This window comes from Muscardinus avellanarius, assembly GCF_963383645.1.
Source record: "Muscardinus avellanarius genome assembly, chromosome: 3".
NCBI lineage: Eukaryota > Metazoa > Chordata > Mammalia > Rodentia > Gliridae > Muscardinus > Muscardinus avellanarius.
Genome location: NC_137788.1, coordinates 124323721 through 124351090, shown reverse-complemented (window position 1 = coordinate 124351090; position 27370 = coordinate 124323721). Strand labels below are relative to the sequence as shown.

Below are 27370 nucleotides of genomic sequence, written 5' to 3'. Positions count from 1 at the left end.
GCACGACCCCGAGCGCCGGGGGCGCCGCGACCCCCGCGGACGGCGCTTGGGCCGGGCCGAGCCCAGGCAGGCGCGCGGCGGTCAGCGCGGCCGGCGGCGGCGCCCGCTCCATTGTCCCCGCGCCGCCGCTTTCCTGGGCGGCGGGCCGGGAGGCTCGGGGCGCGGGCGAGGCCTCCCGCACCCCGCCCGGCCGCGAGGGGCCGGAGCCGAGGCGGGGAGCCGGGCCGCCGGCGGGAGGCGCGCAGCCGGGCCGCGCATCCTCCGGGCCGCCGGCGCTCGGCTCCCCGGCCCCCGCCCTGCCCGCCGGCCGGCCCCGCGCCGGACCCGCCGCGCTCACTCGGGGAAGTTGCGCTGCGCGCGGCCGGGCTCGGCATTGTTCTCGCCCCCCCGGGCCGTCGGGACAGCGCCTGCGGCGGCCGCCTCCCGCTGTCCCGCACGAGTGGCTTCGCTTCTCCCTCCTGCCCTGCCCGGGCTCGAGAGCGGGAGGACGTGTTTGTGTTCGGTGGAAACGTCCTGTCGCCCCGGGGAAAGGGTTTGTCCGGGAGAAGGAAGGGCCAGTCGTCTCGGGCGGTTCTTTGATCTGTGGTCTCCTGGAGTAGAAGGACGCTCTCCGGGTGACCCAACTTGAAGAGTTTTCTTAAAACTCTCAGGTGGAGCACATGTACAGTGTAGTCAGTGGGTTGTCAAAACAGTGCCCCTCCCTCTTACAAATCCGAGTTACATTTACTAAATATCTCCAATTTCTTGGTGACCCGAGGTTGGAAGACAGTGCTATTTCCAGGGTGACCTAGGACCATTGGATTATTTGGTTCTGTGCAAAGCGCTTTACTTTAGGTAAGCCTTTTGAGTTTCAGTATACTTTCAGGAACTTTCAGGAATGCTTTGGAAGTGTGTTTGTAGCCTAGTTTGATAATTTGTTTTTTGTGGTACTGGGGTTGAAACCCAGGGACATTCTACCTCCAAGCTATCCCCAGCCCTATTTTATTTTTTCATTTTGAAATACGGTCTTACTAAGTTGCAGAGGGCCTCTAGTAAGTTGCTGAGGCTGGTCACGAACCCCTGATCCTCCTGTCTCCTGTCTCAGCTTTCCAAAGTACTGGGATTAAAAGCATGGGCCACTACACCGGGCTGATAATTTAGAGAATATATTAATATTTCATGTAGTATATTGTTTGCATATTGTTTGTTTTTTTCTTTGTCCCTTTGACTTATGACTGCAGGGTAAGCACATTTCTATTCTGTATTCTACTTTTAGTCTGAGGGTGGTACTGTGTAGGCAGACTTCTGTTGTAGTTTGTAGTGTTCATTTGTTAGATACGCATTTTAGGTTAAAAGCTGTTAATAGATCAGTAGGTGGTTTTTTTTTTTTTTTTTTTTGGTGGTTCTGGGGATGGAACCCAGGGACCTTTTACCTCTTGTGCTACACTTGCAGATCTGTTTTATGTTTTATTTGGAAACGGTCTCACAAAGTTCCTGAGATCCTCACCAAGTTGCTGAGGCTGGCTTTGAACTTGGGTTCCTCCTGTCTCAGCCTTCTAAGTACTGGGATTACAAGCCTGTGCCACCATGCCTGACTGGAGACTCTCTAAACTGACCTTTTTGTTTTTTTGTCATGGTGAGGATTGAACCCAGGTGCATTCTGGGTTCAAAATTATATAGACATGTACTCAAATGTATACACCCCCTATCTTTTATTCTTTATTTTTGAAACAGGGTCTCATTAAGTTGTGGAAGGCCTCACTAAGTAGCTGATCCTTCTATCTCAGCCTCCCAAGTACTGGGATTATAAGCATGCGCCACCATGCCTGGCTTAAATGGGCCTTTTCATGTAACATTTGTATTTGTAAGTGTGACTTATAACATTATTTGTATTGTGTTACTTATAACACTTGTATGTTAATGTGACTTCAACATCTCACTCTTTTGGCTGTTTTCCCTTTTTGTGATTGTATTCAGGAGTTAGACACTGTTTGAAATAATAAAAAGTAAGACAGATACATGAAACACTTTAGAATACTGATGAGTATTAGTATATAAAATCTTCCCTTTCCCCTTACGGGGGTGGGGGGAATTGAACCATGGCCTTGTACTGGGCAAGTACTTTACCTTTGAGTTACATCCCCAGCCCTTTCTATCTTGTTTTGAGATAGGGTTTTACAAAGTTGTCCAGGCTTTCTGTAGAACCTGCAGTCCTCCTCCTTCAGCCTCCCAAGTACTAGGAATACAGGCATACACCACCATGCTTAGTTGAAAAGTTAATTTTTGATGTTTCTGTTAAGCAGAAACTTTTTCAAAACACTAAAATTTTTCATTTTAAAATTAAGATTGTAACTTCTGAGCATATGGATGTGTTTGTAATTTTATTGTACTGATTTGAGTTATATATGATCAAGTTTATGTTTATAAAATTTGTAGACTAGACTACATATAAGTTGAATATATATTTGGTTTGGCATATAAGAGAAATCTGTTGGTGTAAGATTAGAAGTTACAGTGGAATACAGATTTAATTAAAGTATAAATAATTTTCAGGTACTTAATAAACTGTTGTTTGCTTTCCCCTTGGCAATTTGTCAGTCATTGTCAATTTTTCTTACTCTTTGTGACTGGTATGGGAAGTTGGGAGAATTAAAGTGTTTAGAGCCATAAACTTTCCTTTGATGTCCACTCCACATTTTTCTTCCTGTGTTCTATTTTAAGGAAGATACTGTAACATATTTAGACTTCACAAAATTATATAGACATGTGCTCAAATGTATACTTGAAAGTGCTTTTCTTACTTGTAATCACATTAGAAATTCATTGGAAATATTATATTCTGTTTAAAAAGTAGCTTAAAAAGCTTGTAATCCCAGTACTTGGGAGGCTTAGACAAGAGGATCACAGGTTCATGAACAGCCTCAGCTGCTTAGTGAGGCCCTCTGAAACTTAGTAAGACCCTGTTTTAAAATAAGGAATGAAAAAATAGGAATGGAGGAATAGCTTGGAGGTAGAATACCCATGAGTTTCAAGTCCCAGTTCCACCAAAAAAAAGTAGTTCAAAGTATTTTTTTTTTTTTTTTTTGGTGGTGGTACTGGGGGCGGAACCCAGGGCCTTCCTTTCTAACTCCAGGCTACACTCCTAGACCTATTTTTAAAATTTTATTTTGAAATAGGGCCTCACTAAGTTGCTGAGCGCCTCACTAAGTAGCTGAGGCTGGCTTTGAACCTGTGCGATCCTCCTGTCTCAGCCTCCCAAGCTCAGGGATTATAAGCATGCGCCGCCAACGCCCGGCTTCAAAGTATTTTTGTGTATATGTGAATATTACTTTTTCTTTTCTTCCTCCCTCCTTCCCCCCCTTCCTTCCTTCCTTCATTCCTTTCTTTGTTGGTGTTAGATTCCTAGACTCCAGTAATCCTCCTGCCTCAGCTTTTCTCTAGTAGCTGGGCATAAAGGTATCAAACTCCCACCTGGTTGATACTCTTTTTTTTTTTTTTTTTTTTTTTGGTGGTACTGGGGTTCTTGGAAGCCCTTCTACCTCTGGGCTACACTCCCATTCCTATTTTTATACTTTTTAGTCTCTTTCTTTTTTTCTTTCTTTCTTTTTGTGGGTCTGAGGATGGAACCCAGGGCCATTCTACCTCCAAGCTACACCCCAGGACTATTTTTTATTCTTTATTTGGAAACAGGGTCTCACTAAGTTGTGGAGGGCCTCACTAAGTAGCTGAAGCTGTCTGCAAACTGTGATCTTTCCAAATGCTGGTATTACAAGCCTGTGCCACCACACCCAGCTTTTTATTTTCTTTAAACAGAGTCTCACTGAGTTTGGAAGGGCCTGTTTGGGCTGCCCACAAACTGTGATCTCCTGTCTCAGCCTCCCAAATGCTGGGATAACAAGTGTGTACCACCATGTCTGGCTTGCTGATATTCTTATTTATTTATTCATTTATTTATTTATTTTTTTGTGGTACTAAGGATTGAACCCTGGGACTTTATACCTCCAAACTATATCCTCATCCCTTTTTTTACTCTTTATTTATTTAATTAATTTTTATTTTTTTGCTGTACTGGAGATTGGACCCAGGAGCTTTCTATCTCCAAGCTACCAGAGCCCTATTTTTCATTCTGTTTTTGAAATAAGGTCTCAGTAAGTTGCAGAGGCCTCACTAAATAGCTGAGGCTGGCCATGAACCTGTGATCCTCCTGTCTCAGCCTCCCAAATGCTGGTAATACAAGCCCGGCATGCAACATCACGTCCAGTTTTTACTCTTTTTTTTTTTTTTTTTGCAGGTCTGGAGATGGAACCCAGGGGCATTCGACCTCCGAGCTACACCCCCTGCCCTATTTTTTATTCTTTATTTTGAAACTGGGTCTCACTGAGTTGCAGAGGGCCTCACTAAGTAGCTGAGGCTGTCCGCGAACCGCGATCCTCCGGTCTCAGCCTCCCAAATGTTGGGATTTACAAGCTTACGACACCAAGCCTGGCTCAGTTTTTACTCTTTATTTTGAAATAGGGTCTCACTAAGTTGCAGAGGGCGGCCACAAACCTGCTATCTTCCTGTTTTAGTTTCCTTAGTATTGGGATTACAAGCCTGTGCCACCTCACAGGCTTCTTATTTATTTTTATACCTTTGTTGCTGGGGGTTGAACCCAGGACCTCACATGTGTTAGGGAAGCACTTTATTATTACTGAGTTACATATCCAGTCCTTTTAAAAATTAAAAGCGTGGTGGCGCACGCTTGTAATCCCAGCATTTGGGAGGCTGAGACAGAAGGATTGTGGTTTGCAGACAGCCTCAGTTACCACTTAGTGAAGCCCTTTGCAACTCATTGAGACCCTGTTTCAAAATAAAGAATAAAAAATAGGGCAGGGGGAGTCAAGCTTGGTGGCGCACGCCTGTAATCCCAGCATTTGAGAGGCTGAGACAGGAGGATGGCGCAGGTTTGAAGCCATCCTCAGCTACTTAGGCCCTTTGCAACTCAGTGAGACCCTGTTTCAAAATAAAGAATAAAAAATAGGGCAGGGGGAGTCAAGCTTGGTGGCGCACGCCTGTAATCCCAGCATTTGAGAGGCTGAGACAGGAGGATGGCGCAGGTTTGAAGCCATCCTCAGCTACTTAGGCCCTTTGCAACTCAGTGAGACCCTGTTTCAAAATAAAGAATAAAAAAATAGGGCTGGGGATGTACGTGGGATGTAGAATGCTCCTTGGTTCCATCCCTAGTACCGCAAAAAAAAAAAAAAAAAAAAAAAAATTGAGAGGATTTCTCTAAACTGCTTGGGGTCACCTCAGATTTTTCATCTTCCTGCTTTAGCTGCCTAAGCAGCTGGGATTATAGGTATGTGCTGCTATATCTGGATGGAAATATTTCTTAGCTGGATGTTTTTGGTACATGGCCTGTAATCGTACTTAGGAGGCTGAGACAGTAGGATTACATATTGGAGGACAGCCTCAGCAAGTAGTGAAACGCTTATAAACCTAGTGATACCCTGTTTTAATAGGGCTGGGGTTGTTGCTTGGAGGTAGAATGCCTCTTGGCTCAATTCCCATTTCCACAAAAAAATTTTTTTTAACAAATTTTGGGGGTTAACATCCTTTTTTTTCTTTTTCTTCCTCTTTATTTGGTACTGGAGATTATATCCAGGGGCATTGTATACCTCCAAGCTATACTCCCAGCTATTTTTATTTTTTCATTTAAGAAGTCTCAGTAAGTTTCTGAAGCTGAACTCTAAATAACCTCCTTTCTTAGTTTCCCAAGTACTGGGATTACAGGCATACACCACCATGTATGGTTCATCTTTTCTTTTTTAAAAAAATTTCTTGGAGTGTTTGAGAATTCAAGGTATTTTAGAAGCTGGGTGTGGTGGCGCACGCTTGTAATCCCAGCGCTTGGGAGGCTGAGACAGGAGGATCGTGCAGGTTTGAGGCCAGCCTCAGGTCTTAGTGTGGCTCTCAGCAACTTAGTGAGACCCTGTTTTCAAATAAAATATAAAAATAGGTCTGGGAGTGTAGCCCGGAGGTAGAAAAGCCCCTGGGTTTCATCCCCAGTATCACACACACACAAAAGAAGGTATTTTAGTTTTAAAGTAGTTCCATAAAGTTTGAATTTATGAAGTCATCCATGAAATGAACTTTGGAGGTTGACATGTTTTTATATTTAGAAATCTGGTGTAAATGTTTTGCTTTGTACTATATACTATAGAAAATAGCTATAGAAAAAAACTCTGGAAGTTTGAGCAAAAGAAAAGTATTAAAGTTTAACCTTAAACTGTTTTTTTTTTTGTTTTTTTTTTTTTGTGGGTCTGGGGATGGAACCCAGGGGCATTCTACCTCCGAGCCCCCCCCCCCCCCCCCGCCCTGTGTTTTATTTCTTATTTTGAAACCGGGTCTCAGCCGGGCGTGGTGGTGCACGCTTGTAATCCCTGCGCTTGGGAGGCTGAGACAGGAGGATCGCACGGGTTCGAAGCCAGCTCAGCAACTTAGTGAGACCCTGTTTCCAAACAAAATATTAAAAAAAAAAGGTCTGGGAGTATAGCCCAGAGGTAGAAAGCCTCTGGATTCTACCCCCAGTACCACCAAAAAAAAAAAAAAAAAGAAAGAAAGAAAATGAAACCGGGTCTCACTGAGTTGCAGAGGGCTCCCTAAGTAGCTGAGGCTGTCTGCGAACCACGATCCTCCGGGATTACAAGCTTGCGCCACCACGCCCAGCTTAAACTGGTTTTTTAATTTATGCCAGTAAAATAAGAGTTTGTGAGATTAAGGAAAGAGGCATTTTGTCATTAAGGAGTTCTGACTCTGTCTTTTCTTTCTTTTTGCTTTTTTATTTTTATTTTTGCGGAACTGGGGATTTAACCCTGGAGCATTCTTTCTTCGAGCTACACCCTCAGCCTTATTTTTTATTCTTTGTTTTGAAACAGGGTCTCACTGTTTTGGAGGGCTTCACTTAGTAGCCGAGGCTGGTTGCAAACCTGCAGTTCTGTGTCAGGCTCCTAAGTCCTAGGGTTACCAGTGTGTGCACCACGCCTGGCTTGCCTTTGTCACTCATTCATTTCTTTATTTATTTTTGTAGTACCGGAAACTCACCTCGGCATTGTAGCCCTGAGCCACACTCCCAGCCCCTTTTTAAAAATTTATTTGTTTATTTTTAAATTTTATTTATTTATTTTTTTGGTGGTACTGGGGGTGGAACCCAGAGGCTTTCTACCTCCAGGCTATACTCCCAGACCTTTTTTATATTTTATTTGGAAACAGGGTCTCACTACATCGCTGAGAGCCTCACTAAGTCGCTGAGGCTGGCTTCGAACCCGTGCGATCCTCCTGTCTCCGCCTCCCCAGCGCGGGGATTACAAGCGTGCGCCACCACGCCCGGCTCTCCCAGACCTTTTTAAATTTTTTGTTTGCAAGCAGTTTTCACTAGCTTGTTGAGAGTCTCTGTTTCTGAGGCTGGTCTCTAACTTGGGATCTTCATATTTCAGCTTCTCAAGTATTGGGGTCACAGGTGTGTGCCACCCACCACACTCGGTTAACTTTGTCTGTTAGAGTTTGAGAGTTCTGTTAGCTCTCTCATCTTGACAAGGCCCATTTTAGGCCATTTTTTTTTGGGGGGGGGAGGGTTGCTGTTCATGGATTGAACCCTGGGGTGCTATATCACTGAACTGTATCTTCACCCCCCCCCCTTTTTTTTGAGGGTTGAACCCAGAGTCATTTTACCTCTGAGCTATACACGGAGCCCGGGTTTATTTTTTATTTAGAAAGAGGGTCTCTCTAAGTTGTGGAGGGCCTTGCCGAGTTATGGAGGCTGGCTTTGAACCTGTGATCCTCCTGTCTCAGCTTCCCACGTACTGGGATTACAAGCGTGGGCCACTTGCCTGGCTTTTTTTTAAGTTTTGAGACAGGGTCTCACTAATTTGCTGAGCCTGACCTTTAACCTGTGATCCTCCTACCTCAGGCTCCCTGGTTGCTAGGATTGCCAAGTGAGCCACTGGGCCAGCTAAGCCAGCCCTGCTTTAATAGCATCTCTGTATACGTACAAGACCTCTATTAGTCCGCTTGAGGGAATAGACATGGCATGCACTTCTCTGCTTACTTTTTTTTTTTTTGGCTGTACTGGGGATTGAACCAAGGGGCATTCTACGTCCAAGCTACACCCCCAATCTATTTTTTTAAAATTTATTTTGAAACAGGGTCTTACGAAGTTGTGGAGGGCCTCACTAAGTAGCTGAGGCTGGCCTCAAACCCGAGATCCTCCTGTCTCAGCTTTCCAAGTACTGGGATTACGAGATACCACATCTGGTTTGCTTCTGTTTTATAATGTGCTTTTTTTGGTGGGAGGGGGACTGGAGATTGAATTAAAGGGTGTTCTACTGCTGAGCTATATACCAGCCCTGTTTCTTTTTTGTGGTACTAGAGATGGAACCCAGGGGCATTCTACTTCAGAGCTATACCCTGAGCCCTAATTTTTATTTATTTTGAAACAGTCTTACTAAGTTGTGGAGGGCCTCACTAAGTAGCTGAGGCTGGCTTTGACCTCTGTGATCCTCCTGTCTCAGCCTCCCAAACTCCCAAGCACTGGGATTACAAGAGTGTGCCACCACGCCATGGTTCTAAGGGGGTTGGAGTGAAGGGAGTAAGGGACATTTCTGTGAGGCTTGATACTATGTTAGGAGTTTCACTTTTCAGTATTTTTATTTTTATTTTTTGTGGTTCTGGGGTTCTACCTCCGGGCTATACTCCCAGACCTATTTTATACTTTATTTGGAAACAGGGTCTCACTAAGTTGCTGAGAGCCTCACTAAGTAGCTGAGGCTGGCTTTGAACCTGTGCGATCCTCCTGTCTCAGCCTCCCAAGCGCTGGGATTACAAGCTTGTGCCACCTTCCCTGGCTGCTTTTCAATATTTATGAGAGAGAGGGTGGATATTTTACTATAAAGGAAATGAAGGTTTGAAGAGAAAATTTGTGTAGCATCATCCACCACTGGGTGGTGAAATAGACATTGAAATCTAAGCCAGTAGAACTTTCAAACATAAGCTTTTTTTGTTTTTGGTGATGCTGGGGATTGAACCCAGAGGCATTCTACCTCCAAGTTACACTGCTAGCCTTCTTTTTATTTTTTTATTGTTTTGTTTTTTGAAACAGGGTTTTATTAGGTTGCTCAGAGTCTCACCAAGTTGCTAAGGCTGGCCTTAACACCCTTTTTCCTCTACCATGTCCAGCCTAAACTTTTTTTGGTGTGTGAGAGTGGTACTAGGGATTAAATTTAGGGCCTCACATATTTTAGGCAAGCACTTACCACAGAGCTACAGCCCTAGTCATTTCAAATTTGTATTTTAGCCGGTCGTGGTGGCGCATGCCCAGTACTTGGGAGGCCGAGACAGGAGGATTGCAGGTTGGAGGACAGCCTCAGCTAGTAGTGTGACTCCCATCAGCCTAATGAGACCCTATTTCAAAATAAAAATAAAATAAGCTGGGTGTGTAGCATGGAGGTAGAATGCCCCTGGGCTCAATCTCCAGTACCCCCTACCCCCAGCAGAAGAAAATGTTAAAACATTTTTGGAGACAGTCTCACTAAGTTGCTCAGACTAGCCTTGAACTCCGACGTCCTTCTGCGTTTAGCCTCTGGAGTAGTGCTTGCAGGCGCGCACCACCATGCTCAGCTAAAGCCTCACTCTCTGTGGACTGCACGCGCCTGCGCACGAGCGCCGAGGGGGCCTCTGGTCTGAACTGCCTGAGACCACACCTTTGTTCTCTTTGTACTGCTGAGTTTTAGCTGGTCATTAACACTGAAAAATCAAGACATTACTCAGTGAAGTTTGTGAATTTCTGGATTTGGGGGGAAGATACTCTCAAGAGCCAAGGGAACTTGTCTCTAGACGCCATCATTCTAATAGATGGTAATAGACCTGGCCTGCCTTACTGATCTTGTCTCTCTCTGGGTCTTGTGGGCATATTGTTTACTTCTGTTCTTTTTTTTTTTTTGCGGGTCTGGGGCTGGAACACAGGGGCCTTCTACCTCTGAGCTACACCCCCTGCCCTATTTTTATTCTTTATTTTGAAACAGGGTCTCACTAAGTTGTGAAGGGCCTCACTAAGTAGCTGAGGCTGGCTGTGAATCTAACTGATGCTCCTGTCTCAGCACTCCCAAGCACCACGCCTGCTTATCCCACTCGTAATGCATTTTTTGTAATCGTACTGGGACTTGAACTCAGTGGTGCTGTACCGTTGAGCTACACTTGCAGCCCTATTTGTTATTTTTGGTACTGGGGGCTAATGACCCTTGGACTTTCTACTTTTGAACGACATCCTCAGCCCTTTTTTTAAAAAAATAAAATTCTAATTTAAGTGATAAGCATCTTCCAAGCAGCCCCAAGTACTTGGGAGGCTGTGGCAAAGGAATCACTTGGGCTCACAACCTCTAATAAATTAGAGGTTGGCCTCTAACCTGCGATCCTTCAGTCTCAGCCTCTCAAGTACTGGGATTACAGACGTGTCTCCCCATGCCTGGCTTTATTTTTTTATTTTGAGACAAGGTCCCGCTCACTTGCCCAGGCTGGCCTTAAACTTGCCATCTTCCTGTCTCAGCTCATACATAGCTGCGATTGCAGGTATGGAGCATTGTGCCTAACTTGACTTGTCTTTTTATTGTTTTACATTATAATGGTTAGGAAAATGTTGCTGAAGTTGGGGTAATTTATTCTTTTTACTGTTATAATAACTTTAATTTATCTTGTGTTTTACAGAATTCTATGAGTGATTTTAAAAAAGCACCTCCTCACCCCTCATTTCTTTGACAGTCATTAAAGTGGGCAATAAGTGCATGTCAGCAGCTTAATGTTTTTTCTTTTTTTGAGATGGAGGATTTCTCTCTTGCCTGGACTGCCACTGAACTTGTGAGCCCAAGTGATTCCTTTGCCACAGCCTCCCAAGTACTTGGGGCTGCTTGGAAGATGCTTATCACTTAATTAGAATATGTTTTTGGGATTACCTAGTTTAAAACATAGTCTGTGTGCAGTACCAACAATTAGTTTGTATGAGTGAAGAATACTGGGGAGTGGCTGTGGTGGCCTGTAATCCCAGGACTTGGAGGCTGAAACAGGAGGATTACAGGTTCAAAGCCTGCCTCAGCAATTTAGCAACACTGCTTCAAAGTAAAAAATAATAAAAATAGGGTTGAGGTGGTAGCTTAGAGGTAGACTGCCTCTGGGTTCAATTTCCAGTACCACTAACAAAACAAAACAATCCAGGTGTGGTGGCGCACGCCTGTTCTCTCCAGCATTTGGGAAGCTGAGACCGGAGGATCTGAGTTCGCGGACAGCCTCAGCTACTTAGTGAGGCACTTTGCAACTCAGTGAGACCCTGTTTTCAAATAAAGAATAAAAAGTAGGGCTGGGGGTGTAGTTCAAAATGCCCCTGGGTTCCATCCCCGGTACCACACACACACAAAACACCCCAAAAAACAAAAAGAATATTGGGGAACAGAGCAGGGACAGGCATATGCCATAGCTGCTAAGTGAAGTTTCTGTGGGAAGCTTATATAAATATAAGCTTATATGAAGCTTAATTGGGAGAGAGAAATCTAAATAGGAAAGATACAGACAGAGAAACACATAGTGGTTTCACATATAAGCCCTAAACCTAAAATTTTAGGTGCAGACAATCCATACTGTAGAAATTGATTTGCATTTAGTCTGCCTTTCACACTGAGAACTCTATGACCAATTTGGGTAAAGAACTTCATGTGTTTTTCTTTTTTTTGGGGGGGGGTGAATTTTTTTATTTAATGGTTGTTAATGGTTCTTCCAAGCAACTCTGAAAAAGTCTGCTTGTCTTGGGGGAAAAAAATCCAGCAGTGATAATTCTAATTAATCCAGCTGTCAATTTTTATACTAGGGGAAAGGAAGCAATGTTAAGGAGAGAGGAAAACCTGTGCTAATCCTTCCAGTTGGATTCCCACAAGACAGCAACATTGTTATTCAACAGTGCTAAGGCATTATCTTAGTTCTAGTAGAGGTTGTCCTGATCTAGCTCGATTACAGAAGCAGCAACACTGAGAAAAATTTTTAGAGTCCCTCTTTGCTACTGGCTGAATTCATTTTAAAGCTACTATAGTTCAGCTGGGCGTGGTGGTGCACGCTTGTAATCCCAGTATTTGGGAGGCTGAGACAGGAGGATCGCAGTTCGCGGCCAGCTTCAGCTACTTAGCGAGGCCCTCTACAACTTAGTGAGACCCTGTTTCAAAATAAAGAATAAAAAATAGGGCTGGGGGTGCAGCTCAAAAGTAGAATGCCCCTGGGTTCCATCCCCAGTACCAAAAAAAAAAAAAAAAAAAAGCTACTATAGTTCAAACTAAACAGTGTGAGAATTTATAGTGGGAACATTGTTGTGCAGACACCAGGGTTTATTCTGTACCTATGACTGGGAGGCATTATGAAGTCAGTGCTGAGTGAGAAGTAAAAATTACAGAGATTGGTAGTGTAAATGCTATGCCAAGATATGAAAGTATAGTTCTAATTATGTATTATAGTTACAGGTAAAATTTGTTAATCTGGAGAGGTATCAACTAGGTGGGATTTTTTTTTTTTCTGGTAGTACTTTGAACCCAGCTGCATTTTACCTCTGAGCTATACCCCCAGCCCTATTTTTTTATTTTATTTATTTATTTATTTATTTATTTATTTATTTATTTATTTATTTATTGTGGTATCAAGGATACCACAATATCAGTATCAGGAATGTCCCAGGGACATTCTACCTCTGAGCTATCCCCCCCAGCCCTATTTTTTAAAAATTTTATTGGTACATTATATTCATACATCATATTGGGGTAAAAAACGTGTGTACATACAAGTACACATCACCGATTTAATCCCTACCCATTCACACCCCATCTTCTTCCCATCCCTCCTTCCCTTGCTTGGCTTAGTGGTTGACTTTGATATGTTTAGGTACATTGTGTGCTTTAGAGAATTTCCTTCTTCCCCCCTCCTTTCTCCTATTTTTCAATCTTTATTTTGAAATAGATTTAAGTTGTGGAGGGCCTCACTAAGTAGCTGAGGCTGGTTGCGAACCTCCTGTTTCAGCCTCTCAAGTACAAGATTACAAGCGTGTGCCACCATGCTCAACTTTTCTTATTTTTTATTTTGGAACAGGGTCTTACTAAGTTGTGGAGGGCCTCATTAAGTAGCTCTGAGTCTGCGATCCTCCTGTCTTAGCCTCCCAAGTACTGGAATTACAAGCGTGCGCCACCAGACCCATCTGATGGGAGGCTTTTAGGGTTATAAAAGAATGACATGCAGTTTAGTAAAATGCTCATGGGTTTACTTGCCTGGTATGGATAGTCTATGTAGGAAATAAGGAGAAGTGCCACCTGGGCCACAGTTACCAGGACTGTCATTATTGTCTTGGCCATAGTAACTGAGGTAGAATGTTATGGAATGTTGATTGGTGTCCATGTTGAGAAGTTGGAGTATGATACAGTAAGGAATAAGCTGCTTGGTGAATTGGGTGATTGAGTCTTGGATTAGAGTAGTTATTGTAGAAATAAAGATGAAAAAGAAGTGATATGGAGGAGAACCTGGCAAAACCTGGCAGATGTGAAGCTAATATATATATTGAGGGCCTTCTTTGTTGACTTGGGATCTTGAAAGCTTTTTTTTTTTTTTTTTTTTGTGGTACTGGGGATGGAACCCAGGGGCATTCTCCCGCTGGGCTACACCCCCTGCCCTAATTTTTATTTCAAAGCAGGGTCTCACTAAGTTGCAGAGGGCCTCACTAAGTAGCTGAGGCTGTCCACGAACCTGATCCTTCCGTCTCAGCCTTCCAAATACTGGGAATACAAGGGTGTGCCACCATACCCGGCTCTTGAAGGCTTTTTTATTTGTATTGGGGATTGAACCCAGGTGCATTCTTCCTTCGAGCTACACCCCCTTTCATATTTTTTATTCTTTGTTTTGAAACAGGGTCTCACTAAGTTCCAGAGGGCTTCATTAAGTAGGTGAGGTTGGCTACTAACTTGTGATATTCCTGTCTCAGCCTCCCAAGTACTGGAATTACAAGTGTGCATCACCTCGTCTGGCTCTTGGAAGCTTTTTATTTTTTTTTATTTTTATTTTTTAAAATTTATTTTTATTGGTGCATTGTAATCATACATCACATTGGAATACAAGACTTGAGAGGATATACAAGCACACATCATCCAATTAGCTCTCATCTACTCCCCATCCCATTCCCTCCCCCTCTCTGGATCCCATGCTTGTTTGGTGATTAACTTTGATACATATGTTTATGTACTTCCTGCTTTTTAAAGAGGCTCTATCCTCCCCTATTCCATACCCTCTGATTGGTCACCTTAATTGCTTCACTATAGGGCCCTTTCTATGGCTCGACCACTTCCTGTTGCCCCTTTCCTCCTAGTTATTGCTGATTAGGGGAAGCATCTGGTTTTAATTTTCTGCGATATTTCTCTGTGCATGCCGCATTGCAAATACCGATCCCACTCTTGACGGCCCCAGTTGTGGTCTGGCTACCCGGTGGACTGATCCAGACCTCGCTGGCTCCAGCACCAGCCTTGCCTCATGGGAGGCCCCGATTCTGGTCTCGCTGGCCCTGACACTGGCCTAACCCCTCAGCTGGCTCCGATCCCGGCCTCGGAGGCCCCAGCACTGGCCTTCCTCACGGCAGGCTCCGATGCTAGCCGATGGCCCCGGCATCGGCCTAACCCCTCAGCAGGCTCCGATCCAGGCCTCGGAGGCCTCAGTAGTGGCCTTGCTTCACGGCAGGCTCCGATCCCAGCCACGCTGGCCCTGGCACCAGCCTGACCCCTTGGCAGGCTCCGATCCCGGCCTCCCAGACCCCGGCACGGGCCTTGCCTCGCGGCAGGCTCCGATCCCGGCCTTGCTGGCCCCAGCACCAGCCTAACCCCTTGGCAGGCTCTGATCCCAGCCTCGGAGGCCTCAATAGCGGCCTTGCCTCATGGAAGGCTCCGATGCCGGCCGCTGGCCCCGGCACCGGCCTAACCCCTCGGCAGGCTCCAATCCCGGCCTCGGAGGCCTCAATAACGGTCTTGCCTCACGGAAGGCTCCGATGCCGGTCGCTGGTCCCGGCACCAGCCTAACCCCTCAGTAGACTTCTTGGAGGCTTTTTAAATAAAGAATTTTTATTTTTTTAGGATTTGTAGTACTGAGGAAGAACTCGGGTGTTCTGCTTCTGAGCTACATGTCTAGTCCTTTTTATTATGAAACAAGGTTTTACTAAGTTGCTAAGGACCTCACTAAGTTGCTGAGGCTAGTCTTGAACCTGTGATCCATCCTCCTGTCTCAGCTTTCCACATCCTGTGATCACAGACGTGTGCCACCATGCCCAGCTAAAGTATGGTTTTATAAAATTTTAAAAATGAAGCTGGGCATGGTGGCACATACCTGTAATTCCAGTAGTTGGGAGGCTGAGACAGGAGGATTGCAGATTGGAGGACAGCCTCAGCAACATGACGCCCTCTGCAACTTAATGAGATTTTTTTTTTTTTTTTTTTTTTTTTTTTGGATACTGGGGATGGAACCCAGGGGCTTTCAACCTCTGGACTACACTCCTAGCCTGTTTTATATTTTATTTGGAAACAGGGTCTCACTAAGTTGTAAAGGGGCTCACTAAGTACCTGAGGCTGGCTAAGAACCTGTGTGATTCTTCTGTCTCAGCCTACCAAGTACTGGGATTACAAGTGTGTGCCACAACAACCCACTTTTTTTTTTTTGTGGTAGTACTAGAGATGAAGGGGCCCAGGGGCCTTCTACCTCTGGGCCAAACCCCCAGACCTAATTTTTATTTTTTATTTTTTTTGGGGTTCTGGGAATGAAACCTAGGGGCATTTTATCTCTGAGCTATACCCCCAGCCCTATTTTTTGTTCCTTATTTTGAAACAGGGTCTCACTGAGTTGCAAAGGGCCTAAGTAGCTGAGGCTATCCACAAACTGTGATTCTCCTGTCTCAGCCTCCCAAATGCTGGGATTACAAGCATGCGCCCCCCCCCCCACTTGTTTTTTATTTTTTATTTGGAAACTGGGTCTTACTAAGTTGTTGAGAGCCTCATTGAGTTGCTGAGGCTGGCTTTGAAACTGTGATCCTTCCAAGTACTGAAATTAAAAGTGTATGCCACTGTACCTGGCCTGTGAGATCCTCTATCTTCATCTTGAAATGTTCTCACTATGGCCGGGCGTGGTGGTGCACACTTGTAATCCCAGCATTAGGGAGGCTGAGACAGGAGGATCACGGTTCGCGGACAGCCTCAGCTACTTAGTGAGGCCCTTCACAACTCAGCGAGACCCTGTTTCAAAATAAAGAATAAAGAATTGGGCAGCGGGTGTAGCTCGGAGGTCAAATGCCTCTGGGTTCCATCCCCAGACCTGCAAAAAAAAAAAAAAATGTTCTCACTAAATTTCCAAGGGCCTCACTAAGTCGCTGAGGTTCTCACTAAATAATAGCTGAGGCTGTCTGCAAACCTGTGATCCTTCTATCTCAGCTTCCCAAATACTGAGATTACAAGCATTCACCACCACACCTGGCTGAGACCCTCTTTCAAAAAAAAAAAAAAAAAAAAAAAAGGACAGTTTCTCCCTAGGTTGATGAGAGTTTCACTACTTGCTGAGGCTGTTCTTGAACCTGTGACCATCCTGTCTCAGCCTCCCAAGACTGGGATTATAAATGCATGCCACCATGCCGGACTATGATTTCTCTTCTTTAATTTTGAAACAGGATCTTGCTGTGGTGCTGAGGCTGGACTTGAACTCACGGCTCAAGTGATCTTCTTGTCTCTCTCCCGCCACCCCCCCCCCTTTTTTTTCCATGGTACTGGGGAAGGAAGCCAGGGCATCTACCTCTGAGCTACACCCCCAGACCTATTTTTTATTCCTTATTTTGAAACAGGGTCTCACTGAGTTGGAAAGGGCTTCACTAAGTAGCCGAGGCTGTCTGAGCACCCCGATCCTCCTGTCTCAGTCTCCCAGATGCTGGGATGACAAGCATGCGCCGCCATGGCCAGCTTGCCTCTCCCTCTTGAGTTGTCAGCACTCGCACATCTGATTATGATTTCCCTTGACTTGATTTTAAAGAAGAAATGATAGTGGAGCATATCTCTTTATAGACTGATGGAGCCTGGCCTGGGCGTGGGTAGCAGTAACAAGGATTAGGAGTAGAGTAGGTGATAAGGAATTGAGTGGATGATTAGGCAGCTTGAAACTCGGAAATCAGGAAGATCGTACCAGGAGAGACGTGATGTGAAAGCGCGTGTGTCAGAGCTGTCTAAACTCTAGATAGAGACAGGTGAATGTTTAACGCGCTTTGGTGAGATTTGATGACAGACCTGTGTTCTGTCTCTACTTTTGAACTCTTGTCCGGTTGCTAAAATCTAGGAGCAGACCTCAGTTGAGTATGTCCAGACTCTGTGTGTGGGACAGGCAATTTGTGGTGTCTGACTGAGGTGAGTAGTGCAAGGGTGGAGATTGGCTGGGGCTCCTGCAGAGTAAACCGTGCCAACTTCAATTACTAGCTGTGGAAATCAAGGGTATACATACATATTTTTGGTCTATAAAAAGTACATTCGTATTTAGTATTCATTACATGTTTTTCTATATCTTAAAGGTGGATGTCAGTTTAGTTTTTGAAAGGCTTGTACCACATGAGCTTTATTATTATTATTATTATTATTATTATTATTATTATTTGCAGTACTGGAGATGGAACCCGGGGGCATTCTACCTCCGAGCTATACCCCCAGCCCTATATTTTATTTTATTTTTTTTTGGGTGGTACTGGGGGTGGAACCCAGGGGCTTTTCTACCTCTAGGCTATATTCCCAGACCTATTTTTATACTTTATTTGGAAACAGGGTCTCACTAAGTTGCTGAGAACCTCACTAAGTACCTGAGGCTGGCTTTGAACCTGTGCAATCTTCCTGTCTCAGCCTCCCAAGTGCTGGGATTACAAGTGTGAGCCACCATGCCTGGCTTATATTTTATTCTTTATTTTGAAACAGGGTCTCACTGAGTTGCAAAGGGTCTCACTAAGTAGCTGAGGTTGTCCCCGAACCACAATCCTTCTGTTTTAGCCTCCCAAATGCTAATTAAACATTTAAATAAGGTGTTTACTCAGGATATTTTTTTTCTTAATATAGTATGCTCTCTTTACATTTTAAAAAACTAGAGTATTAAGCTGGGCGTGGTGGCATCTGCTTGTAATCCCAGCCCTTGGGAGGCTGAGACTGGAGGAACCCATAATTTCGAAGCGAGCCTCAGGTACTTAATGAGGCTCTCAGCAACTTCGTGAGAGCCTGTTTCCAAATAAATTATATAATAGGGTTGGGGGTATAGCTTGGAGGTAGCAAGCCCCTGGGTCCCACCCGCATACCCCCCCACCCCAAAAAAACAAACCCCAAAAAACTGGAGTACTATTTTTGTTTGTGGTACTAGGGATTGAACCCAGAGGCATTATACCTATGAGCTACACCCTTTGGCCTTTTAATTTTTTTTATTTTGAAATGGAATATCACTAAGTTGCTGAGGCTGACCTTGAACTTAGGATCTTTCTGTCTCAGCCTCCCAGTCCTGGGATTTTAGGCATGCACTATCATGTCTGCTCAGAATAATCTCTAAAAAGAGACATATAGTTTGGATTTTCAATTTTTTTGTACAAAAATGTGAAATGTGTATAGTTTTTTTTTTTTAAAAAAAGAATGTTATATAAGTGTTAAAGCTAGATTTTCATGAGTATTTTATTATTTATTTACTTATTTGTTTATTTATTTATTGCGGTACTGGGGGTGGAACCCAGGGCATTCTACTTCCGAGCTACCCCCACACCCTGCTCTATTTTTTATTCTTTATTTTGAAACAGGGTCTCACTGAGTTACAAAGGGCCTCACAAAGTGAGGCTGTCTGTGAACCTGGATCCTCCTGTCTCAGCCTCTCAAATGCTGGGATTACAAGCATGTGGTACCACGCCTGGCTCTTGTTTTATTTTTTTGTGGTGCTGGGACTTGAACTCAGGGACATTCTACCTCTGAGCTGCATCCCCAGCCCTGTTTTTATTCTTTATCTTGGAACAGGGTCTCATTAAGTAGTTCAGGCTGGCTGCGAACCTGGGATCCTCCTGTCTTAGCCTTTCAAGTACTGGGATATCAAGCCTGCACCACCAAGCCTAGCTAAGTACTATATTCTTAAAATAGATATGGTAAGAACTAATCTTAGCATGATTTTATGGAAATATTATATGATGAAACACTAAAGGTGTTCTTATTAAAATTGAGAGCAAAGGGAAAATGCCTTTATTGTTATTCAGCATGATTTGGGGTAGATAGTTCTAGTTAATGTAATGAGTTGAAAAAAAGGAGAGGGCTGGGAGTGTAGCTCTGATAGAATGCTTGCCTAACATGCCCAAAGGCGCTGGGTTTGGTCCCCATTACTGGGGAAAAAAGATAAAATTATAAATAGACAAGTGAAATATTTAAATATGGAAAGTGGAAACTGCCAGGAAAGAAAATAAGGAACATTTTTAAGAATTCTGAATGCAAAAGCAAGGAGTTTATGATTTTCTTAAGAGGTTGTATTAGTCAGGGTTTTTCAGTGAGACAGAACCAATAGGGCAGAGATAGATAATAATATCTAGATATAGCTAGATGAGATTTATTAAAGAAATTGGCTTATGTGATTATGGAGGCCTTCTTCAGACTGCCCCCTGCCCCCTTGGATGCTGTAGCTGGGCTCAGGCCAAGTCTCAAAATCTCACATCTAGGAAAGCTGTTAGTCCCAACTTTCCGTCTAGGCCAGAGACCTGTGAATGCAGAGGTGGGGTACTATTGGAGCGAGTACTGGGTCCAGAGTTTGGAAAGCCTGGTATAATGATGTCCAAAGGCAGGGGAAGTGTCCTGCCTCAAGGAGGGAAGAGGGGAGTTGGGGGAGGGGCAGGGATCCTGTGTCCAGCTTAGAGCCAGGACACAGCTGTTGGATGCTCTGTACCTGGTTACATCGATTTGACCAGGGTATGGACCTTCTTCACTCAGTCCTGACCCCACTGACTCACAGGCCAGTTTCCTCTGAAGACACCCTTTGAGACACACAGAAAAGTAATGCTTTACTATCTCTTGATATTTATTAATCTAGTCAAGTTGACACCTAAAGTTAATCTTCACAGAGATCCATCAAGCTTAGATTAGTTTTTTCTGTTGCAGAGGAAAAAAGGATGGGTTAAAATAATCAGGCAACACTAATGAAACTAAGTGTTTAAGTGGCTTTCCAAAGATTTGATAGTTATTCTTTAACATTTTATAATGCTTTGTTTACTCAAAGCAGTAATAGGAAATACATAAATGAATGAGCTTTACCATGGTGTGGTAAAGCCGGGTGTGGTGGCGCAAGCTTGTAATCCCAGCATTTGGGAGGCTGAGACAGGAGGATCCGGGTTCACGGCCAGCCTCAGCTAATGAGTGAGGCCTCTTCGCAACTTAGATTCTGTTTCAAAATAAAGAATGAAAATCAGGCTGGGGGTGTAGCTCGAAGGTAGAATGCCCCTGGGTTCCATCCTCAGTGCTGCACAACAAGCAAGCAAACAACAACAACAACAACAACAAAACACGTGGCTGTCCAGAGCTGTCCTTTGGGTTACAGTTGGTAGACTTTTGTCCTACATTAATAGGGAATGTTTTTCTAATCAGTACATTACCTGAGACATCAGTAGAGACATTTTTTTCTTTTTGTAAACTTGCTTTTAAATAATAGCACTTGTCGGGCGTGGTGGCGCAGGCTTGTAATCCCGTGCTTAGGAGGCGGAGACAGGAGGATTGAGAAGGTTTGAAGCCAGCCACGCTGGCTTAAGAGACCCTCTTTCCAAATAAAATATAAAATAGGTCTGGGAGTGTAGCCTGAAAGTAGAAGGGTTTCCAGGAGCCCCAGTCCCCCAATGATAGCACTTGTGGTCCCTAACTCTATCATTGTACTGTAAATGCTTAAAGTAGGTTCATAGCCAGATGTTTAAGAAGCTGAGGCAGGAGGATGGCAGATTCAAGGCCAGCCTCAGCAACTTAGTAAGATGCTGTCTCAAAATAAAAAGAATTAGGGATATAGCTCAGTGGTAAAGCAGCCCTCTGTTCAACCCCTACTACTCCACCTTCCCACAGCCACAAAAACACAAAATAAGCATGTAGAATAAAAAGATAACAGTCTTGTGTTGTGGTGCACACTTGTAATCCCAGTACTTGGGAGGCTGAGACAGGAAGATTGCAGGTTCGAGGACATCCTGAGCAAGTAGTGAGATTCTCATCAACCATACAAGACCCTGTTTCAAAATAAAATAAAATAGTGCTGGAGGTGTAGCTTGGAGGTAGAATGCCACTGGATTCAATCCCTAGTAATACACACACACACACACACACACACACACACACACACACACACAGAGCTGCTGGTAGAAGTTAGGAGATTTCTGTATGAAGAAAAGTTGCAGTGCTAAAACTTGATTATGCGTACAGATCTCCTTGGAAGTCTAGGTAGATCTGGGATAGACCCTTGGTCATTTAGAGGCTCAGTAGATTTGGGAAGTAGGAACCCAAGATTGTGCATTCTTAATGGTTTTCCCAGAGGTACCCATGTTGCTAGCCCCTGAGACAGTTTGAATAGCAAAGTTCTGCATGTCAGGAAAATGCAAAATGCTATACATTGTAAAAGTTTCCCTTAAGTACTGAAACATCCAGAAACACAAATTTTTAGTTTCAGTGATAAACTAAAAAATGATCTTGTTATTTGAATACCTGATGAGTAGTAGGTTTCCACATTGGTTTTAAGTTTTTAGTTTAAATGTTGAGTAGGACCTTCCAGTCTTCTGAGAAATTCTTTTTTTTTTTTTTTTCAATACTGGGAATTGAACCCAGGGGCATTCTACCTCTGAGCCACACTCCTAGCCCTATTTTTTATTCTTTATTTTGAAACAAGATCTCACTGTGTTGCAAAGGACCTCACTAAGTAGCTGAGGCTGGCTATGAACCCAGATCCTTCTCTAAGCCTCCCAAATGCTGGGATTACAAGCGTGCACTACAACATTCAGCTGAGAAATTCTTAAAATGGTTTAGTTGCTACTTTCTCATTTGCTATTATTTCTTTTTTTCTTTTCTTCTTTGTGATACTGGGGATGGAACCCAGGGGCACTCTACCTTCAAGCCATACCCTCAGCCCTATTTTTATTCTTTATTTTGAAACAGGGTCTCACTAAGTTGCTGAGGCTGGCTGTGAACCTGCAACCCTCCTGTTTCAGCCTCCCAAGTACTAGGATTACAAGGGTGCATCACCACATCCAGCTCTTGTATCTTTAGTTCAGTTTTATAATTTTTATGGTGGAAGTTAAAATCAGTCTCTTTTACTCCATCATAGCTACAGAAGTGTAGATAGTGACTTATTATTTGTCCTATTTTTGAACTAATAATAATTTCTTCTTTTTTTCCTGGAATCACTTTAGTATAATGTGTGGATATCATGTGTTTTACCCCTAGACACTTAGAAACAATGTATCTTAAAAAATCCAGGAACTTCTACTGTATGACCATAATGTTGTATTAAAGAAAAGCAGTAAGAATTCCTTAATATTTTCTAATTGATTCAGAGTTGCCCAGGATTGCTTCCAAATGTTCTTCCAAATGTTCTTCTCAGTTAGATTTTTCCCCCAGTGCTGGGGATGGTACTGAGGGCCATTCTACCTATGAGCTACACCCACAGCCCTATTTTTTATTCTTTATTTGGAAACAGGGTCTCACTAAGTTGGGGAGGGCCTTACTAAGTAGCTGAGGCTGACCGAGAACCCGTGATTCTCCTGTCAAAGCCTTCCAAGCACTGGGATTAAAAGTGTACACCACCACACCTGGCTTCAGTTGTATTTTTATAGCCTTTCCCTTTTTTGATCCTTATTGGTGTTTGCTCTGATGTATTGTGCAATGCTAGGTTCATGGTTGTATGACCCAGAGGTTCTTTTTGCTGTGGTATAATGTGGGTGACTTTCTTTTTTTCCTTTCTATCTGAGACCAAGATAGGTTTTTTTTCCTTCATATTATAGTTTTTAGTGCTTACTTTTTTTTTCTTTTTTCTTCAGTACAGGGATTCTACCTTTGAGCTACACCCCCCAGCCCTGATTTTTTTTTTTTTTTTTTTTTTTTGGTGGTACTGGGGGTGGAACCCAGAAGCTTTCTCCCTCCGGGCTATACTCCCAGACCTTTTTTATATTTTATTTGGAAACAGGGTCTCACTAAGTTGCTGAAAGCCTCACTAAGTAGCTGAGGCTGGCTTCGAACCCATGCGATCCTCTTGTCTCAGACTCCCAAGCGTGGGGATTACAAACGTGCGCCACCACGCCCAGCTCAGCCCTGATTTTTATTCTTTATTTTGAAACAGGGTCTCACTAAGTTTGGAGGGTCTCACTAAGTAGCTGAGGCTGGTGGTGAACCTATGACCCTCTTCTCTCAGCCTCCCAAGCACTGGGATTACAAGCGATTGCCATCATTCCAGGCTAGTGTTTTTTTTTTCTGTAGTCATGGAGTTATGATCATGTATTCTCTTCAAGAATTCTGGGGCTCTATTCTTTTTTGAGATTTTTTAAAAACAGTGAATTTTGTGGATTCTGTGGGTTAGGGACATTGTCAGAAGTCCTCTGTGCTATGCTTTTTCACATTTCATTAGAATATTCTGTTTATTTCTTTGGTTCCTTGTTTGAAAGATTATATCATTATCTTGCCAGCATTGCATTAGTATATTGGCTATCTTGGGGAAAAAAAAGAAAGAAAATCCTCTGATTTATGGTCTTTACCAATTTCAGTACTATAAATACTCTTCCTGTGCCTGATTTCAAGCTGCCAATACAGTATCATCACTAAGCATGGAACTGGGAAGAAATTGGTACATATGTTCTATATCAGCCAGCTCAAGCACATATTGGTTATTTTCTTAATTAGTTTTGGTTCTTTACAAATTATTTCTGGTATATGTATATGGGAGAGTAAACTGCTATTTTCTTTTGGGGGGTATGGGTATTGAACCCAGGGCCATTCTACCTCCAAGGTATATCCCCTGCCCTATTTTTTTTTTTTTTTTTTTTGCGGGTCTGGGAATGGAACCCAGAGGCATTCGACCTCCGAGCTATACCCCCGGCCTTATTTTTTTTCTTTATTTTGAAACAGGGTCTTACTGAGTTGCAAAGGGCCTAAGTAGCAGAGGCTGTCTGTGAACCGCGATCCTCCTGTCTCAGCCTCCCAAATGCTGGGATTACAAGCGTGTGCCACCATGCCCAGGTCTGTCAGCCTATTTTTTTTTAATTAATTTATTTTTTTTAAAATTGGTGCATTGTAGTCATATATCAATCACATTGGAGTACAAGACTTGAGAGGATATACAAGCACACATCATCCAATTAGCCCTCCTCCAGCCCCCATCCCATCCCCTCCCCCTCCCTCCATCCCACACTTCTTTGGTGATTTACTTTGATACATTTGTTTATGTACCTCCTGCGTTTTAAAGAGGCTCCGTCCTCCAGTATTACATACCCTCTGATTGGTCACATTAGTTGCTTCACTATAGGGCCCTTTCTATAGCTCAACCTCTTCCTGTTGCCCTTTTCCTCCTAGTTATTGCTGATTAAGAGAAGTGTCTGATTTATATTTTCTGCAATATTTCTCTGTGCATGCTGCGTTGCAAGTACCAATCCCACTCTTGATGGTCCCAGTAGTGGCCTGGCTACTCAGTGGACTGATCCAGACCTCGCTGGCTCAAGCAGCGGCCTTGCCTCATGGGAGGCCCCAGTTCTGGTCTCGCTGGCCCCTGAACCGGTCTAACCCCTAAGCTGGCTTTGGTCCCGACCTTGTAGGCCGCAGGAGTGAACTTGCCTCACGCCAGGCTCCGATGCTGGCCATTGGCCCCTGCACCGGTCTAACCCCGTGGCAGGATTCCAATCCCGGCCTCGGAGGCCCCAGCACCGGCCTAGCCTCATGGCAGGCTCCAATGCCGGCCTCGTTGGCCCCAGCACCAGCCTAACCCCTCGGCAGGCTCCGATCCCGGCCTCAGAGGCCCCAGCACTGGTCATGCCTCAAGGCAGGCTCCGATGCCGGCCTCGCTGGCCCCAGCACTGGCCTAACCCCTCGGCAGGCTCTTATCCTGGCCTCAGAGGCCCCAGTACCGGCCTTGCCTCAAGGCAGGCTCCGATGCCGGCCTCGCTGGCCCCAGCACCGGCCTAACCCCTTGGCAGGCTCCGATCACGGATTTGGAGGCCCCAGTACCGGCCTTGCCTCAAGGCAGGCTCCGATGCCGGCCTCACTGGCCCCAGCACCAGCCTAACCCCTCGGCAGGCTCCGATCCTGGCCTCGGAGGCCCCAACACTGTTAATGCCTCATGGCAGGCTCCGATGCCGGCCTCACTGGCCGCAGCACCGGCCTAACCCCTCGACAGGCTCTTATCCTGGCCTCAGAGGCCCCAGTACCGGCCTTGCCTCAAGGCAGGCTCCGATGCCGGCCTCACTGGCCCCAGCACCGGCCTAACCCCCGGCAGGCTCCGATCCCGGCCTCAGAGGCCCCAGCACTGGTCATGCATCAAGGCAGGCTCCGATGCCGGCCTCGCTGGCCCCAGCACCGGCCTAACCCCTCGGCAGGCTCTTATCCTGGCCTCGGAGGCCCCAGTACCGGCCTTGCCTCACGGCAGGCTCCGATGCCGGCCTCGCTGGCCCCAGCACCGGCCTAACCCCTCGGCATGCTCCGATCCCGGCCTCGGAGGCCCCAGCACTGGTCATGCCTCACGGCAGGCTCCGCTGCCGGCCTCGTTGGCCCCAGCACCAGTCTAACCCCTCGGCAGGCTCTTATCCTGGCCTCGGAGGCCCCAGTACCGGCCTTGCCTCACGGCAGCCTCCGATGCCGGCCTCGCTGGCCCCAGCACCGGCCTAACCCCTCGGCAGGCTCTTATCCTGGCCTCGAGGCCCCAGTACCGGCCTTGCCTCAAGGCAGGCTCCGATGCCAGCCTCGCTGGCCCCAGCACCGGCCTAACCCCTCGGCAGGCTCTTATCCTGGCTTCGGAGGCCCCAGTACCGGCCTTACCTCACGGCAGGCTCCGATGCCGGCCTCACTGGCCCCAGCAGCGGCCTAACCCCTCGGCAGGCTCCGATCCCGGCCTCAGAGGCCCCAGTACCGGCCTTGCCTCAAGGCAGGCTCCGATGCCGGCTTCGCTGGCCCCAGCACCGGCCTAACCCCTTGGCAGGCTCCGATCCCGGATTTGGAGGCCCCAGCACTGGTCATGCATCAAGGCAGGCTCCGATGCCGGCCTCACTGGCCCCAGCACTGGCCTAACCCCCCGGCAGGCTCCGATCCCGGCCTCGGAGGCCCCAGCACTGGTCATGCATCAAGGCAGGCTCCAATGCCGGCCTCGCTGGCCCCAGCACCGGCCTAACCCCTCAGCAGGCTCTTATCCTGCCCTCGGAGGCCCCAGTACCGGCCTTGCCTCACGGCAGGCTCCGATGCCGGCCTCGCTGGCCCCAGCACCGGCCTAACCCCTCTGCAGGCTCTTGTCCTGGCCTCGGAGGCCCCAGTACCGGCCTTGCCTCACGGCAGGCTCCGATGCCGGCCTCGCTGGCCCCAGCACCGGCCTAACCCCTTGGCAGGCTCCGATCCCGACCTCGGAGGCCCCAGCACTGGTCATGCCTCAAGGCAGGCTCCAATGCCGGCCTCGCTGGCCCCAGCACCGGCCTAACCCCTCGGCAGGCTCTTATCCTGGCCTCGAGGCCCCAGTACCGGCCTTGCCTCAAGCTCCGATGTCAGCCACTGGCCCCGGTGCCCGCCTAACCCCTCAGCAGGTTCCGATCACTGTCTCTGTGGTTATTATTTCAAAGGTTCCAGTTGTAATGTATCAGATCTCTGCCTCCCCCGAATATTGGCCACTGGCATTGCCACTGCCTCCACCGTTTCAAATCCTTCCCAGGCTCTTTTTCCACTCTGAATGTTGTCCAGTGTTCCTAAGCATGCGTGATGGTAGCATTCGACATTTGGTGTAATTTCTCTAAAAAAATAAAGTTGGTAAGATCCGGTTTCTGCTTCTCCTGAATACAAGTCTCCACCACCATCGCGGAGAACTCTTTCAACACCGCGTTTCTCCTTGGTCTCCGCTAAACTCTCTCTTTATATGTGATGTCTGAGATTCTTAACAATATAGAGAAATAGCAGTCCTCTTTCACGGCGAATTTTTCCATAAGTTCCAGTGCATTTAGATAAGTTTTGTCTGCATCTCCAGTATCCTGGCATCCATAACGGCTTTCTTACCACCTCTCCGATATTTTTCTTTATCTTTTTCTGTTCTGGGCCCAGTTTCTCCAGGGGTCTGGCGTGCTACTCGCAGTTCGGCC

At 45.6% G+C, this 27370-nt stretch overlaps 1 protein-coding gene across 2 annotated transcripts in view; it reads left to right on the top strand.

Annotated features, from left to right (window-relative positions):
• Positions 1-27370, top strand: part of ADAM10 (ADAM metallopeptidase domain 10) — a gene marked incomplete at both ends in the record, with an annotated part of 135135 nt that overhangs the window by 60 nt on the left and 107705 nt on the right. The window lies entirely within an intron of this gene.